Here is a 21,374-nt window from a genome sequence, read left to right as displayed (position 1 = left end):
TCGGGTTTTCCTTGCCTTCATGGAGTCTCTGGTCAAATACATTGGTTCTTATATAGCAGTTCATGTTCCAACACATGGTTACCCATACAGGCTTTAGTTAACATCTTCGTCACCCGCTGCACATTCTCATCTAACATGCTTATGTGAAAGTACAGTTGGTAGCCACTCAGTGTCACTCACCAGTGGGGCTTTAGGTCTGAGACTTTCTGATAGCCTCTAGTTATCAGAAGTCATGTAAAACCATGCCTGTATTCAGGAGTCAGAAGTGATCAAAGTGTTTTAGGAAGCACACCGTCAGCATAGATGTGTCAACTCAGCAGCAAGATTTTTCATTCTTTTAAAGTTACACATTTCATAAAGAAGAAGGGTATTCAGTGTCAACTTCCAAACGCAGGACAAAATGCATGATTGGGGATGGAGATTGGAGTGGACTTGTTGAAAGAGCAGCAGCAAATGAGACATTAAAGGAATACATAGGAAGCCACTTCCAGGTACTTCCATTTTTCTTTAGTTGTGATTGTGAGATGGTTCCCTACTAGTTAGAGAAGGAAAATTTTAAAATGTTTTGCTAAGCAGATGATCCTTAAATTGGTCACTGTATACTGTGACACAGCCTAAATCAAAATGGTTTTCCTTTGAGTGAGTGAGCCACAGAGACTCTCGCCAACCCCTTGTGCGGCTTTCTATTAACAGTATAAATACTCCATTGTTGTAAAGCACTTTATGGTTAACAAAGCGCTGTCACAGACATGTTATCTTCGTTTTGCAGATTGCCTTTGTACATGTTATTCTCATTTCCTAGCATGCCCTCTATCCCTGCTTTGCCTGCTTAGCAAGCTCCTTCTTATCCTTCAGGACATAACACCAACTCTGCAAAGTCCTCTTGAGACCCTTCTGAGCAGGTAGATGGTCCCTTCCCTGTGCTTACCGAAGCCCTGATCTCATCTCTGTTGTCATTTGTTCACATCACTGTTTCTCTCTGGAGACTGAGTCTCTCAAGGGTAAGGACACTGTGTGCTCTTCATTTTTCTTCCCAGTGCCTTTGTAACCAGTGTTCCTGGGGGATACTCTGTAAGTAAAGGTGAATACTGTATGGTGTGCAGGTTAGGAGAGCTTAAACCACTTCCTAAGTTAAGATAGTAAGTAGTAGATAAGAGTAAAACTTAAGTGTCTTAACTCCTATTTTTATCAGTTTATCTAGTTTATCAGTTTGTTGCTCATCTGAAGACAAGCTGTCCACATCATACTCATGCTGTTCTACCTGGCAGAGATAGATTACATGGTAAATGTGAGCGATAAAGGAGGATAAGTCCTTTGTCAGAATGAGGACATTTCAGTTCTGTCATCATGCCTTAAATGCGTGATTTCGCATGATTTCCATGTGAAATAAAACATTGATATAAAAGGGGTATGGACAGATTTGTGGATGTTAGAGACACACCTTTATCTCTGAATTTATTTTCTTCTCACTCCTACTTGGCATATTCCCTGTCATTGTTTGAGAGTGTGTGCCAATGTCCCCATCTCAAAGACACCATTTGTTTCCTGCTATTAGAGTGTCTGGATGATGCCCTGTCCTTAGTGAACTGTCCTGTTGAAAATTTGGTACTTTAGTTATTTTAAGGTTTAAAAACATTGCTGCCTATGTAATGTTCCACCTCTTTGGAGTATTTGCTTTGGAGTGACTGGTGACTTGAAGCTCTGTATGGTGGAGTGACTGATGGTAGATGAAGACTGCAAAAGCAGGTATCTGAGGGATGGAAGGCATTCCTGGCACCCCTAAAACTACCCTACTGGGGGCCATCCAAGCCTGTGATTAACAAACCCTAGTTATTTGCTAGGTAGTTTCCACATGGCAGAGTAGGATATATATATAAGGCACAATACAGTGTTTATGTGAGAATAATGTAGATTATTTGAATCTAGGCTGCAGAACCTACCTGAAAATGGGTTTTACAGTTTTGTATAATTGCCTTTTCTTTGTGTTTGCATAGAAGGCATTGCATAGCTGGAAGATGATGGCAATTATAATTTATTATGCTGTAATTGTTACCTAAATGTTTTTGAATAAGCAAAAATCACATCTGTTTAGGAATAAGTTGCACAGCAAGAGAATTCCCTTTGAAATGAATGCCGTGTTCTCATATTCTGTAACTGTACACATAAAACAACATATTTATTTCCCCACTGAGTCCATTACATTCCCAAGTCAAACTGCATCCTCTCTTCCCTTCCCATATTAAACCCTTTGATTTAATGGAGGTTTTAACTACTGGTTCTTTAGGGAATTTTCAGTAGGCTTTGCACAGATTAGGTTATTGGAAAGTATAGTTATTTGCTTGTAAAGTGGCAGTTCTGTGTCAAAATTGATTTTCTCTGGAGCTGCAACAGTAAAAAAGATAAGCTTCTGCTTTGCATCCAAAATGCCCTGATGTTCCTAGCATGATCGTTTTTCCTTTGCTTCTTGCTCAGCACCATTCGGTCACAGGCTGGTTTGGACAGGCGAATATGAGCACATGTAGCCCAGAGGACTTTGATATCCAGTGGTGATAACAGACAAGGCCTCTCTTCCATTCTGGTTGCCACTGGTCTGTGACAACCAGTGTTCCAGGCATGGTGAGCATGGTGCTGCTTCCCTTCTCCGTTAAATAGGAAATGCATAAGCCTGGAAATCATTTTGTTTGTTCCACAGAAATGTAGCAGTTGAAATAATTACCTTGCCATGCCCAGGCTAACAGGATTTATCTTCCATTATAGATTTTGAAGACATATGCAAGCATAGTTTACTCCTCTAAATTTACTAGGCTACTCACTTTGAAATGATTTCATTGTGAAAAAGAGAGCAGTCCTAGCTGGTGGCTTAGCCTAGAAAGGCTTTGATAGCTAGAAAGATGAAGGGCAGAAGTATATTCTCTATTTTTCTGCTCCCAGCTCATAAAATAGAATTAGTGTTTATGTAAATAGCAGATAGCCTCATTTTATTTTTTATGCCCCAGTTGCAAGTTAGGGGCTCTTTAAGATGGGCCTCAATCACTGATCTTGTGTGCTTCCAGCACCTATCTATCTATTAAGTAGCATTCTAGTGGCCTCCAAGTACTTTATTCTGATCAGTACTTTATTCCGATCAGAGTCAGCCTGGGTGACCAATGGGCTGTATCAACATGTTACACCTCAGACCCACTGGAGGCCACAATCTTTGAGTGTCTTTTGGAGGATACTGTCCTATGTTGTTCTAGAATGCTGACTCCTACTGCTCCCCTTTTTTTTTTAAGCCTCCATTCTTTCTCTATTTTTTTATCTCAGACCAGATGCCCTTTATAAATTTTGATTTTTTTGTTTTTTGGGTTTTGGTTTTGGAGTTTGGATCTCTTAGTTTTCATCCTGAATACTGTTCCACACTGCATATTTAATCAGTTAAATCTTGGTCTCCTGGCTTTAATCGTCAAATGTTACTCTATTGCCTCAATTCTATTGAGTTACTCCAACTCAACTGTTCCCACCTCAGGGTCTTTCACTACCTACTCATAGGCAGTAGCCCCTTGTTTCTCTTCTTCGTGAAACCTGAGTTTTCCTTAACGTACTTGTCTCAGGCATTAGTGGATCTGTGAAGAAGTATGACGTTAAGCTTAGAAGGATCAAAAACTGTGCTTCCCTGTGTATGTTTCAAGTTTCATTTGTGTGACCAAGAGAGTTCATAGTATAGATTTGAAGAGTTGAATCAAGAAGCTAGGATATGAATTCATCTTAGTAATAGCCTTTTGTCTACTTCATCCATCTGCCCATCTGTCTATCAATCTGTATACATTATTGATAACTTCCAATGTTACAAACACTGGGAATACAAAAAAAAAAAAAAAGAATGAGCCATGCACCTTTCCTTCGTAATGACGACATTAAAGCCCCGAGACATGATGCTGCTTGCTGAGCCATGCAGCTGGCCTGTGACGCAGTGGAGACTAGAACCTATTTCTAGAGGGATCTTCCTCATATTTCCCAAGGTCAGTTCTCTTTAGGCCTTTGGGATTCCTATCTTAGTTGTTGTAAGAGTAGATTTCGACTCATCAAACATTTGTGATTTGGAAGTATCACATAGTTGAAGAAAGCTGATGGGAACAAAGTCATTTTCAAGTTTACTTGAGCACATAGATACCATGTTGGCAACTTTGCTGAATATTCAGAATCATTTATATTTAGTATAGTAAAAGTGAAAAGTGTTTGTTTTTAAAATTTGGAAAGCATATGAAGTACAATGAAGAAAACTAAAGTAACAACCATTTTACTACTCTTTTTATATATTTCCTTTGAGTAGATATAAAATATATCAGCATTTTCAGCATATATGTACAGTTTTGTGTCCTGCCTTTTTTCCTTAAACTATATAATCAGCATCTTCCCACATCATGAGATGTGAATGTTTTGAAAACGTGATAATTAATGCAATATGTTATTTCAAAGTAAAACTATTTAACTATTGTGCATGTAACTTTGTTTTCTATGTTTAGGTTGTTTCTGATTTTTCACCCTTATCAACCATGCTGAGATGAACTTCCTATTAATAAATCATTGTATACATCTGTCATTATTTCCTTAGGATAAATTTCTTTTAGTTCTATTACTGCATCTGAGGAAATTAACATATCAAAGCTGTTAATATGTATTTCCCTGGGTGTGTGTGTGTATATATATATATATATATATATATATTTTTTTTTTTTTTTTTGAGATGGTGTCTTGCTCTGTCACCCAGGCTGGAGTTCAGTGGCATTATCACAGCTTGTTGCAGCCTTGACTGGGCTCGAGTGATTCTCCCACCTCAGCCTCCTGAGTAGCTGGGACCACAGGTGTGCACCATAATGCCTGGCTTTTTTTTTTTTTTTTCCAATTTATAGAGACAAGGTCTCACTATGTTGCCCAGGCTGGTTTCAAACTTCTGGGCTCAAGCCATCCTCCCACCTTGGCCTCCTAAACTTCTGGGATTACAGGTGTGAGCTGCTATGCTAGGCCTCCCAGGGTATACTTTTAACCCTGCCTTACACCACCCAGAATTCAAAGCATGGAATCCTTGACCCAGTAGCCAGAGTATTTCTTATCTTAAGTTTAGGAAAGACTACTCTGTGGTCAAATGTAGTCACAGAATTTCTTTCTAACAAAGCTGTCTACACAGTTAACTGAAAACCATCTCCAAAGGGTTCTTCCTCTTGAGGGAGGTTTCAGAGAAGAGATGGCATTGATGTAAGTCTTAAAGAAGTTAGAGCTCAAAAAATTGTGAAGAGGAAAGTAAATTTTTCTACCAGGACAAACAGGATGTTCAGAAGGAAGATATTGTTAGAACTGTACATAATCTTAGAGATCATCTGTCCCAGTGGTTTATCAAATATTTTAACAGACAAAATATTTTTTCAAGCCAAATCTTGTCTAGAATACCACAAACTGATTGAAGTGAAGTGTCTTCAGTTAAATCACAGTGGATGGGAGGGCTCGGAATTGAGGGTAGAACCTCCTTTTCTCAGCTTTCTTAGAGCTGCTTATGCAGGTCCTGTGATACACCTGAAAAACCCAAAGCCTCTTTTTTTTCTTTTCTTTTTTTTTTTTTTTTTTTTGAGATGGAGTCTCACTCTGTTGCCGAGGCTGGCGTGCGGTGGCACTGTGTCGGTTCACTGCAACCTCCATCTCCTGGGTTCAAGCAATTCTCCTGCCTCAGCCTCCTGAGTAGCTGGGATTACAGGCACCCACCACCACGCCCAGCTAGTTTTTATATTTTTAGTGGAGGTGGGGTTTCACCATGTTGGCCAGACTGGTCTCAAACTCCTGACTTCAGGTGAACCACCCACCTCAGCCTCCCAAAATGCTGGGGTTCCAGGTGTGAGCCACTGTGCCTGGCCCAAAGTCTCTTTAAAAAACAAATTTAAAACCAGTCACTCCAGTTTGAAGTTGAGGACACAGAGACAAACTCTGACTTCCCTCAAGGTCAGTCAGAAGTGATTCCAGAACCACCTTTCAGTGCTTTAACCTTGTCCAAAAGCAACCATTTTAGTGCTTTTATCACTAGATGTTCCCATGCAGGTTGAGAGAGATTATTTCTGTTCTGTTAGGTTATGCATTGTTGCAGTGTCCCAAGAGGTAAAGTCACAACAGATTAATGTAAGTAGTAGCTTCTGTAAGATGTTACCCCAATCCATATTAACCGTGTCTGGCTGAGGCATGAAGGATTATATCCAGGTTCCTATTAAGTCACTACACTGGCAGTAATACCTGGGCTCACCTTCTCCTTAACCCAAATTAACACATGCTCTTAGTGGTCTCAAGTCTAAGGCAAGTTCCTGAGATGAACAAGTGACTGGGAAAACAGGAGAGGAGAAAATTAAAATAAATGATAGACTGACCTTCTCACACCACTTGTGGTTTCTCAATTAACCAAAAGCCAGATAGCTCCACGTTGCTGTTCTCTCAGTAATAGGTTTCACCCTCCCGTTTAATGCCAGCCCACATGGGTGCACACACAGACACACACTTTGCTAATCAGATTGGTAGCAAATAGAATTAAACCATTAAGGCAATTAAGCAATTCTTAGATAACATTTGATCAGTTCAATGAAAATGCAAATTCATTCTTCTTTTGGAGAAGTAAGTTGATGGAAAGTCATTTCGTGTTCTATAATCTTCATTAACTCTTTTCCAAATAAAGATTGCAATGTTTTGGGCTTAGAGCTACACAGATGGAAATGATTTTTTTCGTTTTTTTGCTTCACTCTGTTCATCCTTTTGTAATGCACCATGTTTTTCTGCCTCCAGACTCTTTGGGACATTTAGGTCATCCTACCTACAACTTCTTCCTTACGCCTGAAGGCAAACTCTGTTATTTACTCTGACACATGATGACTCATGCATGAACACCTCCTTAGACCCTGAGTTCAGAATAGATCCTACAGCATTCTGGAATGATTTTGGTCGGATATTCATGTGCTGTAGATGCATTACTTGGCTGCTTCTCATTTCTCTCTATTCCCCACACTTAAGGTTTCTCCTCTCTCACAAGCTGGTGGGGAAGAGAATGTTGCACCCAAAAATAGGTGCTTGAAAATAAGCCTGTGGTGTCTGCATTTTCATTTTTGGATTGGTATCATTGAAGCCTACGTTCCACTCTGCCACCACAGCCTGAACTTTCAGCAAGAAAATGATGAGCACGTTGCCACCCGTGCTTCCCTCACCGGCCAAGGTGCCTTTGTGCTCCAGCTCAGGGTTTCCAAACCTGGTGCGTCATCAGCTGGGGACATTTGGAAATATTTATAGCCCACAGGGTTTTAATCCAGACCTACAGAATCGGTATGTCCAAAGTTTGACTTACGGATTTTCTTTTGCTTTTGATTTTTCTTCCTTATAAAAAAAAAAAAAAAAAAAAAAAAATCTTTCTGTTTGATAATAGGGATCAGCCAGTCTTTAAGAATTAAATCTAGATGCCATTTTTTTCTAAATTGGAGACCGTAATATGTAGTCTAATGCATGATCTGCCAATGACACAGAAATCACTCGGATCCAAGAATGTTATGATAGCCTTGCTTATAAGAAAAATAACACCTTATGTGACAGGTCATTTTATAGATGCACACACATGAGTAGTCCACTGCATCATGCGTGTGTATATGTGTATATCAAGTGTCTTTAGAGGTAGGTAAAGCTCAAGTGGCAGCTGTTCTAACCTAGGGCAGGGGTGTCCAATCTTTTGACTTCTTTGGGCTACATTGGGAGAAGAATTGTCTTGGGCCACATGTAAAATATGGTAACACCAACGATAGCTGATGAGCTAGAAAAATAATAATAATAATAATGGCAAAAACATCTCATAATGTTTTAAGAAAGTTTACAGATTTGTTGGGCAACATTCAAAGCTGTCCTGGGCCACATGCGGACTGCAGGTTGGACAAGCTTGGCCTAGCTAGACATTAGATTTAATGTGTCTCCTTTTCACTGTTAATAAAGTATTGCAGCAAACTCCCATCCAGCACCTGCAGGTTTTTGAGCATTAACGTAAACATTAATAGAAAAATTGTGAATGCTTCTCAGGAATGTCACCAGTGATTGTTTTTCCCCCCAAAGAAACCTTTAATTTTGCGTATCTCCTCACTAGTGCATGTTTGTGGAACACATTTTTTTGAGAAATTTTTGGGGAAACCGATCAGCCACTATTAAAGCCATCAAGCTGGCGGTGCCACCAGTGTCACAAGGAATAACGATGTTTTGATAAGGGATTGAGCTCAGCATTCCAGGAAATATTTTTTACCTATTTGTTACTGCATGCATAGGCTTACATTTTCTCAATTTAAAAATACTTTTAAAGGGTGGGCTTTTGGGATGTAGACACAATGTTCTCAGCAATACCGTAAAGCCCCATATAATCTGCTAAACAAATAAGTGAGATGGTAAAGGATATTGCATAGATTGTAAGGGTAGGTTTAATCATCTTAGGTTTAACTAGCTCTAAAGGCAACACCTTTTCAAGCTCTTAAGAGCCTATATTTACATGGATAGGTCTTCTTCCTTCATTAAACTTGCCCTCTAAGACATTTTAGCTGTTAGTTAGAATTACATTTTGAACTTCAGGATAATTCTGTATTTCTTTCTTAAAGTAAATTCTTTATATGAGCATTTAGACCATAATTCAAACTGAGGTTTCCTGTAAGTTCTGTGTTAGATTTTATGTGCATAGTGATATTCATACCACATCTATTAAAGTATGAAGGGAGGAGAATGTCAGCAAGTGTATTGTGTCTCTGCTCACAACAATTTTCCAGTAAAAGTTCACTTAAATGAGGGATTCATATATATTAAACACTATTGTTAGTGATTAGTACATAAAAATGTGGGTTTTCCTCATTTTATAAGGGGTTTTAAAACTTCAGACTGAGTACCTCTTTTGTTTAATTTTTGTACTGCTTGATGGCATAAGGTATTTTAGTATGTGTGGATCTTTTTTATTGAGTTTGCATAGTTTGGGAGTTTTTTGGCTTAAAATGAAATAGGGAAAAAAAAGCTCTCTTAAAATAGTATCCTTTCTTGAACCCATAAAGTAGGGCTTTGAAAACGTGCAACATTTGTGAGGTTCTAAAGAGGGGATTTTGTGGTGTTCTCTCCAGTGCTTCCTTCCTTCCGCCCTCACCACCCTGCTATAATCTGATAACAAATAACTTTTCAGTCAGTCAATTTAAGTTATATGTAGGCTGCAATTTTTTTAAATTTCATAATGGATGCTATTTAAACACAAACATACATTTTTAAAAATGCCATACTAAAGTCCAAAAGGAATGGTGACAGACATTTTATTTATTTAGAGACAAGGTCTTGCCCTGTCACCCAGGATACAGTGGTGCGATATTGGCTCACTGCAACTTCCGCCTCCCAGGCTCAAGCAATCCTCCCACCTTAGCCTCCCAAGTAGCTGGGACCACAAGTGTGCACCACGATGCCTGGCTTCTTTTTTTTCTTTTTTTTTTTTTTTTTTTTTTGGTATTTTTTTTAGAGATGAGTTCTCGCCATATTGCCCAGGCTGATCTGGAACTCCAGAGCTCAAGCGATCTGCCTACCACACCCAGCTGACATTTTAAATATTTATTTATAGAGCTTCATTATTTGTACAGTGCCCTTAAAACCAAAGGCATTGATTAGGTTTATAGATATTGCAATTAGGCCATGCGCAGTGGCTCATACTTGTAATCCCAGCACTTTGGGAGGCCAAGGTGGGAGGATCACTCCCACCAAACTCCAGGGTGGGAGGAATTTGAGACTAGCCTGGGCAACATAGCAAGACCTTGTCTCTAGTAAAAATTCAGTTTAAAAAAATGAGCATGGTGGTGATGCTGGTAGTCCCAGGAGGCTGAGGCGAGAGGATTGCTTAAGCTGGGGAGATTGAGGCTGCAGTGAGCTATAATTGTGCCATTGCATTTCTGCCTGGGTGACAGCAAGACCTTGTCTCAAAATATATATATATATATATATATATATATATATATATAGTTAGTCACAGTTATACTAAATGGGCTTGAATATTATAACTAGTTTTAGGGTTATAGTCATTAAAAAATACCATAATTCCAAATGGATATACCAATTACTGCCTGCTTATCTTCTTATGCATCCTTTTCCTCTCCATCCCCCAAAACCACTCTTGAAATCTTCCTGTCATCCTTCCTGGCCATCTATCCACCATTAATCTACTGTAATTTCCATAATAAAACCACCAGCTTGCATCAGTGTGTTGGTTACTTCAGAGGTGGCTAAACTAGAAACTTTGGTTAAGGACCCCAAATTCTTACCAATTTGGTGGTCTTGAGGGGCAGGCCATCTGGCTCATCTCTTTTCTATCTGCTGCCCACCTTTTACTGCCTGCCCCACTAAGCTCTTCTCATCATGTCCGAGTAGAGAGTAAGTGGGTGTGTGCATGCGTGCTGCAAGTATCTGTATGGCATTCTTTTTCCTGAAAGGTCTTTTTTTGTTTGGCCATCATTTCCATTCTGTGCTAATATATCCTTTCTCTTTAAAAACGAGCATCTAGCCAAGGCCTTGATGAAAAGTTTTCTTAGAGCTCCCCTGTGGCTGTGCAGAAGAGTTTATCCCTGAGGTTGCTTTCATTTAGGAATGGCATCTTTGAAGATAAAATACTTCTTCCTATAGTCTCACTTGAGATCAAGGAAACCTACATAAGATTCCCAGAGGGAAAGGACCCTGTAACACCTGTGCCCTGGCATTGCCATATGCTCTTTTTTGCAGGAATGGGGAGGAACGGCCATCCACATGCCACCCCCACCTCCACTTTGAAATAGTAGGGGGTGACAAATGGCTGCTGTTTTCTATTCTGTTGTACCAGGCTGTTTCTTTCCTGCCCTCAAGAGGTTTCTGACTTTCTGACAGCAGGGAGCTGAGGTTGATCTAGCAACTGGGAGGATTGCACCTGGATTTGCAAATACACATGCACTTGTCATGCACACACACGTGTGCATGCATGCATGTGCGCACGCACACATACACACACACACACACACACACACACACTATGCTGCTGCAACTCCCAGGGTATCACATAATCACTCTTCTGACTATAGTGGTTTTCATTTGGCCACACTCTGCTCTTGTTTGGCTTGTTAGCACGGTAATTCAGAGGTAAGACAGAGACTCTATGCACTCTAATCCCCTTGTGGGTTACCGTAGTTTTAGATAGAAGACACTCCAGAGAGTGCTATACAATTTGGAGGTTTATAAAGGTCATCTTCTGGCCCCCATTTCCCTTTAAGAAATGACCCCCTCAATCTGTGTTATGCATGTTCCCGTACTGCTGGAAGGGTTTTACTGGTGCCCTGACATTCTTCTCATTCACCCCTTCCAGAGCAAGAACTACAAAAACATCGTTTTTTTTCTCCTTTCGTTTTAGATGTATCTGCTGCCATTTATTTTCTCTCTGGTGACTGTGGTGTGATATAGGAAGGGGAAGCATCAATGGCTCATCACATTCTTTGACTGGGCCCTGTTTCACATCTCTGACTCCTCTAGAGGTTACTCAGCCAGCATGCTGCCCCTCCTCAGCATGTCACCTTCTTGGATCTCAGGTCTTGGCATTTTGATTCAGCCTTGCAGTTCCATGCTTATCACCAACACTGCAGACATCTGCTGCCACTTTCCTGCCGAAAGCAAGGGAATTCCTGTGATTCACACTGTGAGCAGAAGCAGGGGGTCCTCTTTTCACTCAGCATCATCCCAGTTTGTCTCACTTCTTTAGCCAATATCATGAAACCCTGAAACTTTATAGCAGGATGAAAACTTAAGCCTGTAGTCCAAACTTAAACCTGTAGTCCAAATTATGAGTGAGGAAAGTGGGGCCAGGAAAGCCAGGAATGATAGTGTTTACTTGGTTGCTGTTTCAGATTTCACCAGCTTTTATTGATACTTCAGCATTTCACTCAGTGGATACATCTCTCCGTGTGACTCAGAGTGTCCCAGTGGAGCACGATTAACTGCCCTGGAGCCGAATTGGCTCTGGAAGCTGTGGCAGTGTCGGCATCAATAGGGATCACCCATGACGTTTTATTTGGGATGTAGTAGGGGGTCTGAAGTTGGGAAAGTCTGAGGTGGTGCTTTGGGTTGAATGTCTTGTGAACATCCTCTGAATACATCTTGCAGAGAAACACAGAGGGGAAAACTTCCTGTTGTGAGAGCAGGACTGGTTCCCTTTTAAAAAGGTGTAGGATGAATATTCCATATTTGAAATACTTGGGACCGGAAGTGTTTTGGATTTTTAATTTTTTTTTTTTAAATGCTCAGGTGAACATTTCCTTAGAGTGTCATGTGGCACTCAAATAGTTTCAGATTTTGGAGCATTTTGGATTTGGGATGCTCAACCTATAATACCCAAAGGCTCTATTTCAGTAGAATTTGTTTGCTGATTATAGCAGTGACATAGATGAATTATAGAGACCTTAGAAAATGCAGAAAATTTCAAGAAAAACATTTAAATTGTGCTCATAATGAAATTGAGAGGTGACCACTCTTAATACTTTGTGGTATAAGCATTCCAGTCTTTTATCTTTCTCAGTGTTTCACATCAACTTTTTCGAAAGCCATTACATCCTTTCCATAGCCTGATTTTTTTGTGACCGCACAGTATCCTATTATATTGATAATGCCATAATTTACCTAACCCATTTTTATGTATTTGGATTTTTTCCAATTCATCATCATTATGAATAATGTTGTATCTCAGTGCTTATTACTTTGGGCTGCATTTCTTATGAAACTATTGAGTAAAAGGAAATAAAGCCCTTTTAGAGTGTACTGTAGGCTGTCATATTTCACTCCATAATGTCCTAGTGTATGTTGCCACCAGTGATATATGAGGGTACCCGCTGAAAAGTCACACATTTTTGGTTTTCCTTTTTAAAATAAAAAATAAAAAAGATATTTAATCATTTAATATCGTTCTTATATATGATTTATTATAATGTAGATTCACATCTTTGAGTTCATAAAAATATTGAATTTGGATTCTCTCCAATTTCCCTTTTAGTAGAAAGGCTAAAGTTTGGTAAGAAATTCTACTTGGAATTTTATTGAGTTGAGAAACAATTTGATTTCTGTAATTCATGACAAGTAACAAACAATTAGCCAATTAATTAAAATATGTTAAAACCTTGAATAATGCAGGGATTTAGTCAGGCAGTGTAGTTTAAAAAAATCAGACAAAGCAGACCTATGCTGATCTCCTTGGAGATGACCATCAACAGGAAAGATGGACTTTAAACAATGTATGTTGACATAGATCAAGTTTCTAATTCTCCATCATTTCAAGGTGCTGGAAAGTATATGGACATAAATGCCTTTATAATATGTGTATATCTGGTGAGTATAAATTCTCAGATTTGAGGACTTTCCAATAAAAGACTCACCATATAAAGTATAAAACCAGTAAGCAATGGAATGCTAATCAAGTAATGAAGGATTCAGGAAAGAAAATAAAGTTATGCCAAACCCTGTAGGCCAAGAAGTGCAAGTAGGAAAAAAAAAAACGTAAACTGATGTCAAAGTCAAAATAAAATACAGAGACAAATCTCGAAATTTAACATTTTATTTGGGAATTATAGAATCACATTTTGGGGCATACAGACAGACTGGATGGTCTTCCAAAGAACAAAGGAAAGATTGGAGGTTTTATTAGAAAGAGAAATGTTATTTACTGTTTTGAAAGAAAGCTCACTGGCACTAGAGAAGCTTGTGGGAGCTGCCCGGGTCTGATTGGTGAGTGATGGTAGTAGATAGAACTAGTCTTAAAGGCATAGCAGGTTGTTTCAGCAGCTGCTAAGTAAAACTGGTCTTATGGTTACAGCAGGCTGTTTCAACAGCTGGGCTTGGAGAAAATTCAATTCTTGGAGCATGTGCTGTGTCTTGAGTACTTTTTCCCGCTGGCCTCTCGACTCTTTTTTAGTTGGGTATGACAAGAATGACGCAGTTTGCATAATAAACTTTCACACTGAGTTTCCTGCAGCCTCTACAGAACATAAATATTAGTGTTTTTTTTACCTTTTTATAGTTTTTATTGTATTCTCTGTTGAAGTGAAACATTAAAGTTCATCGGAATAGAGGAACATTTGCCTATCACTACACATTGAGAAGATATTTAAAGAGACCGGAACAAACGCTGGGCAGTATGATGCGTAGAACTTTCAGTCTAGTTTTTGCAAGAAAAAGAAAAGAACTGTGCTAACCATTTTGTTCATCAATATAAACTTAAGTAATGAGGTTAAATTGTAGTTCTTTGCAAAGCCCCAGGCCACCAGGTCCGTAATCGCTGGAGGTTTGAGTAGATATTGAGAAAGAAATCTGCAAATCTTGGCAAAATCTGCTGCATAATTCCAAGACTGCTGGTTCTTAAACTTATCTCCATCAAAACACAGATGTCCTGTGGGCTGGACTAAGCCATCTCACTATCTGTAATCAAATGATTGCTTTCTTTTTTTTCCCCCACTGAAAGATTGGAAAAAAAAAAAAAAGTGGATAAAAATTCTTAGATAACTGTTTTTGTAATCTGTATTTTGGTTGAACCTTGCCTCATTATATAATCAGATAACAAATATGAATAGAAAATGCTATTGACTATGTAGGGTACTTGGCTGAACAGCTTATTTTGAAGAGGAAACCATCATTTATTTGTTTTAAAATATGAAATATAATCATGTATTTTACAAATAAAATTGTTCCTATTTCTTATAACAAAATTAAACATTTCAAGATTTAATGGTGTTCCATAGCCAGTAGCACGCAGTAGCTCATAATTTCAAGGTGTTTGACCACATCAGTCAGTTTGAAAATCATACCTGACCATCACTATTGAATACCTGAAGTGCAAGCATCCATGATGGAGACTGGAGCTATCCATTGGCTACTGACTTTCAGACTAGGGGTGGCAAACCTGACCCTTTGTTATAAAAATGAAAGCCCTCAGATGTGTTCTTGTCCTCATGAAGTTTTTTTCTCTACTGCAATGCCTGCAGGCAGTTTTTAGAAATTATAGCTAGTGTGCTCACTAAAGTTTTTTTATGTGCCAGACACATGCTCTATTTTTACATACAATAGCTGTAAACCTCACACAACCTTGTAAGGTGGAGAGCATTATTACCTGCATTTTGTTGGTGGGGAAACTGAGAGGCTAAGTGCGTTGGCCAAGACCACCAAGTTGTGAAATTACGTGAAAGGAGAGCGTAGGTCCCTCTTCCAGCACTCCTTCCTCTATATGCACTGCCTTGCAGTAATCAAGACTTCACTAAAAGCAACTCCAGATCTCTGCAAATGTTTGAACAAGAGCTCTGTTGAAATACTGTAAAATATAGGATACAACCTTAGCTTTGAAACATTTTGAGGGGAGTTACCAACTTAAAAAAAAAAATGTTTACCTTTGAGCATAACCACATCCGAAAGAGTCACAGAGCTAGTCACAGAATGTACCCCTGGATAAGTACACAATATAACCTGTTAAATAAGTAAGTAGTTTAGGCTTCTCTGCCTGCATGTTGCTAAAAATAACTTTTGCTTTAGTATAGAAGTTTTGAAAGTTGTGTAGTTCAATGAGTATTTATTGACAGTGATTGAAACTTACATTAAGTTTCTCTCATGCTAATCTTGCCAAACTTTGGTTGTCTTCAAGGATTTGAAGCAAGAAAGGGCCAAGCCAGAGCCCTTGTTTTCAGATACGGGGCAACAACCAGGCTTTCTCCACTGGCAGGAAGAGGAAAGAGATAAGGGAATTGTTGCATTGAACCCTGTGGGCCCCAGGAGTTTTACAAATTGTTTTCTAGGACATACCCATTTCACTCTTATTAATTTTCTACCATCATCATTTCTGGGGTTGTACTAGGAAAATGGAAAGAATGTGCCCAGATTCCAGGGTTTCAATAGTAAAGTATAGACCATTTTAAGAGCAAACTGATTAAATCACTTCTACTCCTGTGATGTCCATTTCTCATATAAAAATAAGCTGAGAAAGGTTTATTTTAAAATTAAAGGTAGTTGTTTAAAAGTGTGACTAAAGTTAACCCATGGATTGCCCGTAAGTATTGAGCTGTGATTATAAAAAACCGTTTGCCAAATATTGTTACTATGGCTCTTAGGTAGTGAAGAGAAGAATTTAGCCTTAAATTAGTTAAAATGTGCAAACCATTTAGAACAATGCTTAGCATATACTAAGTGCCCTATAGGTATTACCTATGCTTTAGAACAGTAGTTCTCAACTGGTGTACCATGGCACAAGTATATCTTTATCCTTTCTCACACATGTGCCAAAATATATATACATATATTAAATTTTTTTGTATAGCCAAATATGTAGGTGAAGTGCACACTGATGTTTCACTTGGCTGAATAAAATAAGAGGTGAGAGACACAGTGTAATGTCAAGTCTTTGTTTACCAGAGTGTAATGGGGCATCGCCTTTTGGGTCTATAGGGGTGCACTGAGCAGTCCTGTTTAAAAGGCACATGTTCAAAAAGACTAACCAGATGAGCAGCATGTTAATTACCACTGCCTTTAAGAACACTGGGAAGGCAAGTGGTTATATGGTAGTAGCAATTACATTGTAATTACTGTGACTTAGTTAGAAGTTTTTGAACCCTTTTCGTATTTCAAATTGCTCTGTACATATAAAGTGGGCCAGAACCATCAGTTAAGAATTAGTGGGGTAAGTTCCTGTCTGTAGCTATTAAAGTGATTTATTTGTTGTCTTACAACATTATACTATATTAATTTACACATAGCCTTGGAAAAACTCTTTCTCAGACTTCTAGGCTAGAGTCTAAATACATTCATGAAACTTCTTAGGACGAGGTTTTGATAGTGCGGAGATCAGGGAGAGCCTAAACTCGTAAGACTTCTCTAATAGAGTTAGGTCATTAAAGAATGTGAATATATGAAGAGTAGGGCATTAGAGACAAGATTCTATACCTAACATTTTGGTCCAAATCCTATGAAGTTTTCTCACATAGAAAGCTGCCTTTTTGTATGTGCTACAGCTTATGTCTCTAATATCCTTTCTGTACCAGTACACATCACATACCTGATTATTGTTCAAATACTCCTCTTAACTTACCAATGAAAGCTTCAGATCACTTAAAGAGATTGCAGATACTATAGTGAATGCAGTAGAACATCATTATTCTATTGTGTAGTAAAACCCATGAATTACATCTAAAATGTTACTACTGTTTTTATGTAGTCTTTTAAAAAAGAGTATGAAGATTTACAATTATGGTAAAACTTATTAAGTAGGTGCATCAATAGGAAAAGAAACCATTATCCTTTCAACCCAATCCTATTTCATAAATAGCACATCAGCTCTTTAGTGATTAAGAAACATGGCTCATCTTTGCAGTATGTTGCTTCTATTACTTTTTTCCATGGACCTAAGAGGGGAAAGGTAAAGTGATAGAGGAATTAAAGCTCCAAGGCAAAACAAGTTCACATATTTTTATTTAAGGATTCTAGGAACTCAGACTGAATCAAAGTTGTTACTTAGTTTTTGCCTGGAATAATGGCTGTATTTCTAGTAGAGTTAGTAGAAGGTTAATGGTATCTGCCCTTGATGGTTTACTAACTGGTTAAATAGCTGATTGAAATGTGGTAAAGGGAGAGGAAAACAAACTATGTCTTTTTTTTTTTTTTGGCCCAGATTTTCACATGTAGATGCCATAAAGCTTTTGATTGTGGGTCTAAAGACAAACTGTGACAGTGATTGGAGGCTTCTTTCGGGGGTCAGGAGATATATAGAAGGACAGGGAGGACAGAGGTATTCAATCTTCCAAGCAGTCTCTGCACCTGTTCACTAAGAAATATGTCAGCTCAGTTCAGGCAGTAGACTGCGGGGGGGGCCTTGGTGGACCACAAGACCTTTGTGGCCCTGTGACTTCTCCCTTAGTTCTCAGTCTGTTCAGAAAACAATTTGCAGCAACATCAGAGAGAAATGGAATGCAAAACACAGCTCCCTTTCAATGTATTGGCTCCTGGCTCTGCCTGCAAAAGATAACTTCTCTTGCCAAAATGATGGTATTGTCCTACTGGGATTTTTTTAGGTTTTCCCTTAGAATACTTGTCTTGCCAAAATTATGGTATTATCCTACTGGGATTTTTTAATGTTAACACAAGTAAAAGAAGGTGCATTTAAAAAAAAATGACAAGCTTTTCTTGGTTTGGCTCTCGTGACATTTGTTTAAAACTGAGGATCACTGAGCCTAGATTTTTGTGTCTCTAGTTTAAAAAAAAGTAAATTTCAAAAGCAGTTCCTAGAACTGTCCCACTCCACAGGCCTGTTGTGAGATGCCTATGTAGCTATAAGTGTGCTTCAATCTACCAGCTTTTCTAAAACTTAGCTTGATGGCTTAGTGGATAAAGATGGGACTTACAAAGCCTATTGATTCTCTTCTTGTACTCATCTGTAGAATGGGAATAGCAATGGTCCATGCTAATCTTACAGGATGTGATCAAATAATACATGGAAGCTGTTGAGACTACTGCCTGGGTCATAGCAAGCAGTTTTGCCATTATTATATTTATCATGACATTTTTGCCATTATTATTAACCCAATAATAATGTCGTGTCCCCTTTCTCGATTCTTGCCTCCCAAAGATGTCACACATTCATTATTGCCAAAAAACATTTTTAAAGCTTTCTGTTTTTCTGGTACTTGTGGTGTGGCTGACCCCAGTAGGATAGAAGTCCTCTGAGAATGGGTGCTGAATTCTGTTCCTAAGGCCTGTGGGGAAACCCCCCCCTTTTTTTTTTTTTTTTTTTTTGCTACAGAGTCTCGTTCTGTCACCCGGAGTGGAGTGCAGTGACGCGGTCTTGGTTCATTGCAACCTCTGTCTCCCACGTTCAAGCGATTCTTGTGCCTCAGCCTCCCTAGTAGCTGGGATTACAGGTGCCAGCCACCACACTTGGCTAATTTTTGTATTTTTAATAGAGGTGGGGTTTCACCACGTTGGCTAGGCTGGTCTTGAACTCCTGACTTCAGGTGATCTGCCTGCCTCGGCCTCCCAAAGTGCTGGGATAACAAGCATGAGCCACCACACCCCGCTGGGAAATGTCTTAAAAGAATCAAAATAAGAAAGTTACTCTATTTAAATCGTGCCCTTTCTCTGTGTGTGATTTATGGTAATCTTACCATGGGGTATCTGATTACTTTAGAAGGATCCATTTAGCTTATTTTTTTCTTCTTTGGGTTCTTTTCTTCCTTCCATTTGCACAGCCTCCCCCAAAATCAAAAATAAAGATATAAAGTCTGTCTTCTCCCTCTTGGCAGTTTAAGTATAAAGAACTTTTGCTTCCATTTTAATAATAGAATTTTTGTGTATTTAATATAGGCAGTGATTTGGCCTCAAGCTGAGTTTAGATTTGAAGAGATGAGAATATTAAAGCTTGTCAGCCAGCCCACAAACCAATTAAGTATTTCTGATCTGACAGAATGTAGGGTGGAGTTCTTTTTCTTTTCTCCACCAACACTCCTCACAATTAAAATAAATCAGATAAAACAGACACTGTGAAGGTGGGACTGAAAGTAGGTGATAGGAAAGGATGGCCCCACACCAGGACCAGTACATAAGAAGAAATTCCGTCCAAAGCACGTCAAGGGTCTAGAACAGTGCTGTCCGGTAGAACTTTCTGTCATATTGAAAATGTTCTGCATGGCCCAACAGAGTAGCCACTAGTCACATGGGGCTGAAGGCAGACAGTGTAACTAGGATTTGAATTTTTAATTTTGTCATTCATTTTAATTTAAATAGCCACAGGTAGCTAACATCTTGAACAGTGTTGGACTAGAAAAAATAGATTTTGACACACATTCTCATGTATGAAAAACTGCCAGAGAGCATCAGATTGCTCTAGTTGTGGAAGATTGATGTGGGACTAAAAGAATGTCTAAACTGCTATCCTGTGGAAGAGAAATAGATTTCTATTTTGTTGTTCCATAGGGAAGAAACAGCACTACTTGGGAGAAACGCTGAGCAACACATTTAGGCTCAGGCTAAAAAAACTTCCTCAGAATAGGAATTAGTCATACAAAATTCTATTCAGATCTCTTAGAGTATAAGGACGACCCCCAATTCTGAGAGTACTCAGAGTTGGGCTTGATGGCAGTTTGACAAGGACCTGCAGTTCCCCATTTATAACACGTGTCCCACACAGAGTCACTAGTTGGGCTAAGTATTAAGTGAAACATTGTTTTCATAAGTGCTCTGAAGCTACCAAGACCATTGGTATCTTTTTATTAGACATGACTATTATTTAGCTAAAGACAATGTGCTTTGAGTCACTGTAAGGCTGTTTTAAAAGAAGCAAAAAGATTCTCCTTGGGATCCCAAAGCAGAACCCTGTTGTTCTCTTGCTCTAACAGTAAACATGCTCCCCATGACTAAGATAGGTGGCACTGTTCCTTCAGTCATTAATCTTAAACTTTTCAGTGATTATTTCACCTGGAGGGGATGCTGACATGGCCACAATAGCCTTTCCAAATACCCAGAAAATTTCTGATAATAAGCAAATGGATGAACTCACAGTAGTTCAGCTGTGGTAGATGCTCTCATTGCTGGTTAGCACTTATAGCATCCATCAGCCACGGACCCGCTGGTTCCTACTGTTGGATGTAACAGATTCATGGAAAAGAAGCCTTGTAGGTAATGTCACAGCAGTGGTCTTAAATTGCAAAGAATTTCTACCAGCCTCATGAACCAGGGCATGGCATGGAATTCATTGGCCCTGCTTATCCCCCCATGGAGACGTGGGAATGGCAGGACTGTGAATGTGGAGCTGTGTTACCCAGCAGAGGGGCTAACGCTCTCATAAAGAACTCCCACAGAATTCATTAGCCGCATTTTAGCACTAGAGCCTGCACCTCTTACTTAGTAGGAGCGATGGTTCAGAAAGATAATGAAGGCCCTTAGGTTATTATTGATAGACCCTGCCTTCTTTTTAAGCAGGAGGACATTTCCTCGTTCTTTCTCTTGTTAAAATGATAAGTGCAGAGCACTCTCATTAGGATGTGGCCCCTTGGCTCCCAAGGACACGGTGAGATTTTCTTCCTTCCATACATGCTGTCTCTCTCTCTTTCCATGCCATCTCATTCCGACATTTCAAGTAGACAGGCATACATTTACCTGTTGGTAGGCGATTACATACTAATAAAAACTACAAGTAAGAAACACTAGGCAGCCCCCATTTTACAAATTGGCGTTTAGTCCCTCTACAAACTCTTCTCTGGAGAGGAGTAATATCCACCTGGAGGCAAGGCTGGTGAAATTATAATGCAGCCCTGTTACACAGATGGCTGTCTTCGTCTGTGGCATGTGTGCACACA

General features: G+C 39.1%; 1 protein-coding gene across 2 annotated transcripts in view; it reads left to right on the top strand.

The window, feature by feature from the left end:
- The window catches only part of AUTS2 (AUTS2, activator of transcription and developmental regulator), a 1,213,344-nt gene that overhangs the window by 702,324 nt on the left and 489,646 nt on the right, over positions 1 to 21,374 (top strand). The window lies entirely within an intron of this gene.

The sequence above is a fragment of the Theropithecus gelada genome, chromosome 3 (genome assembly GCF_003255815.1).
Source record: "Theropithecus gelada isolate Dixy chromosome 3, Tgel_1.0, whole genome shotgun sequence".
Classification (NCBI taxonomy): Eukaryota; Metazoa; Chordata; class Mammalia; order Primates; family Cercopithecidae; genus Theropithecus; species Theropithecus gelada.
The sequence above is the reverse complement of the archived record's forward strand: the minus strand, read 5'-3'. Positions and strand labels throughout refer to the sequence as shown.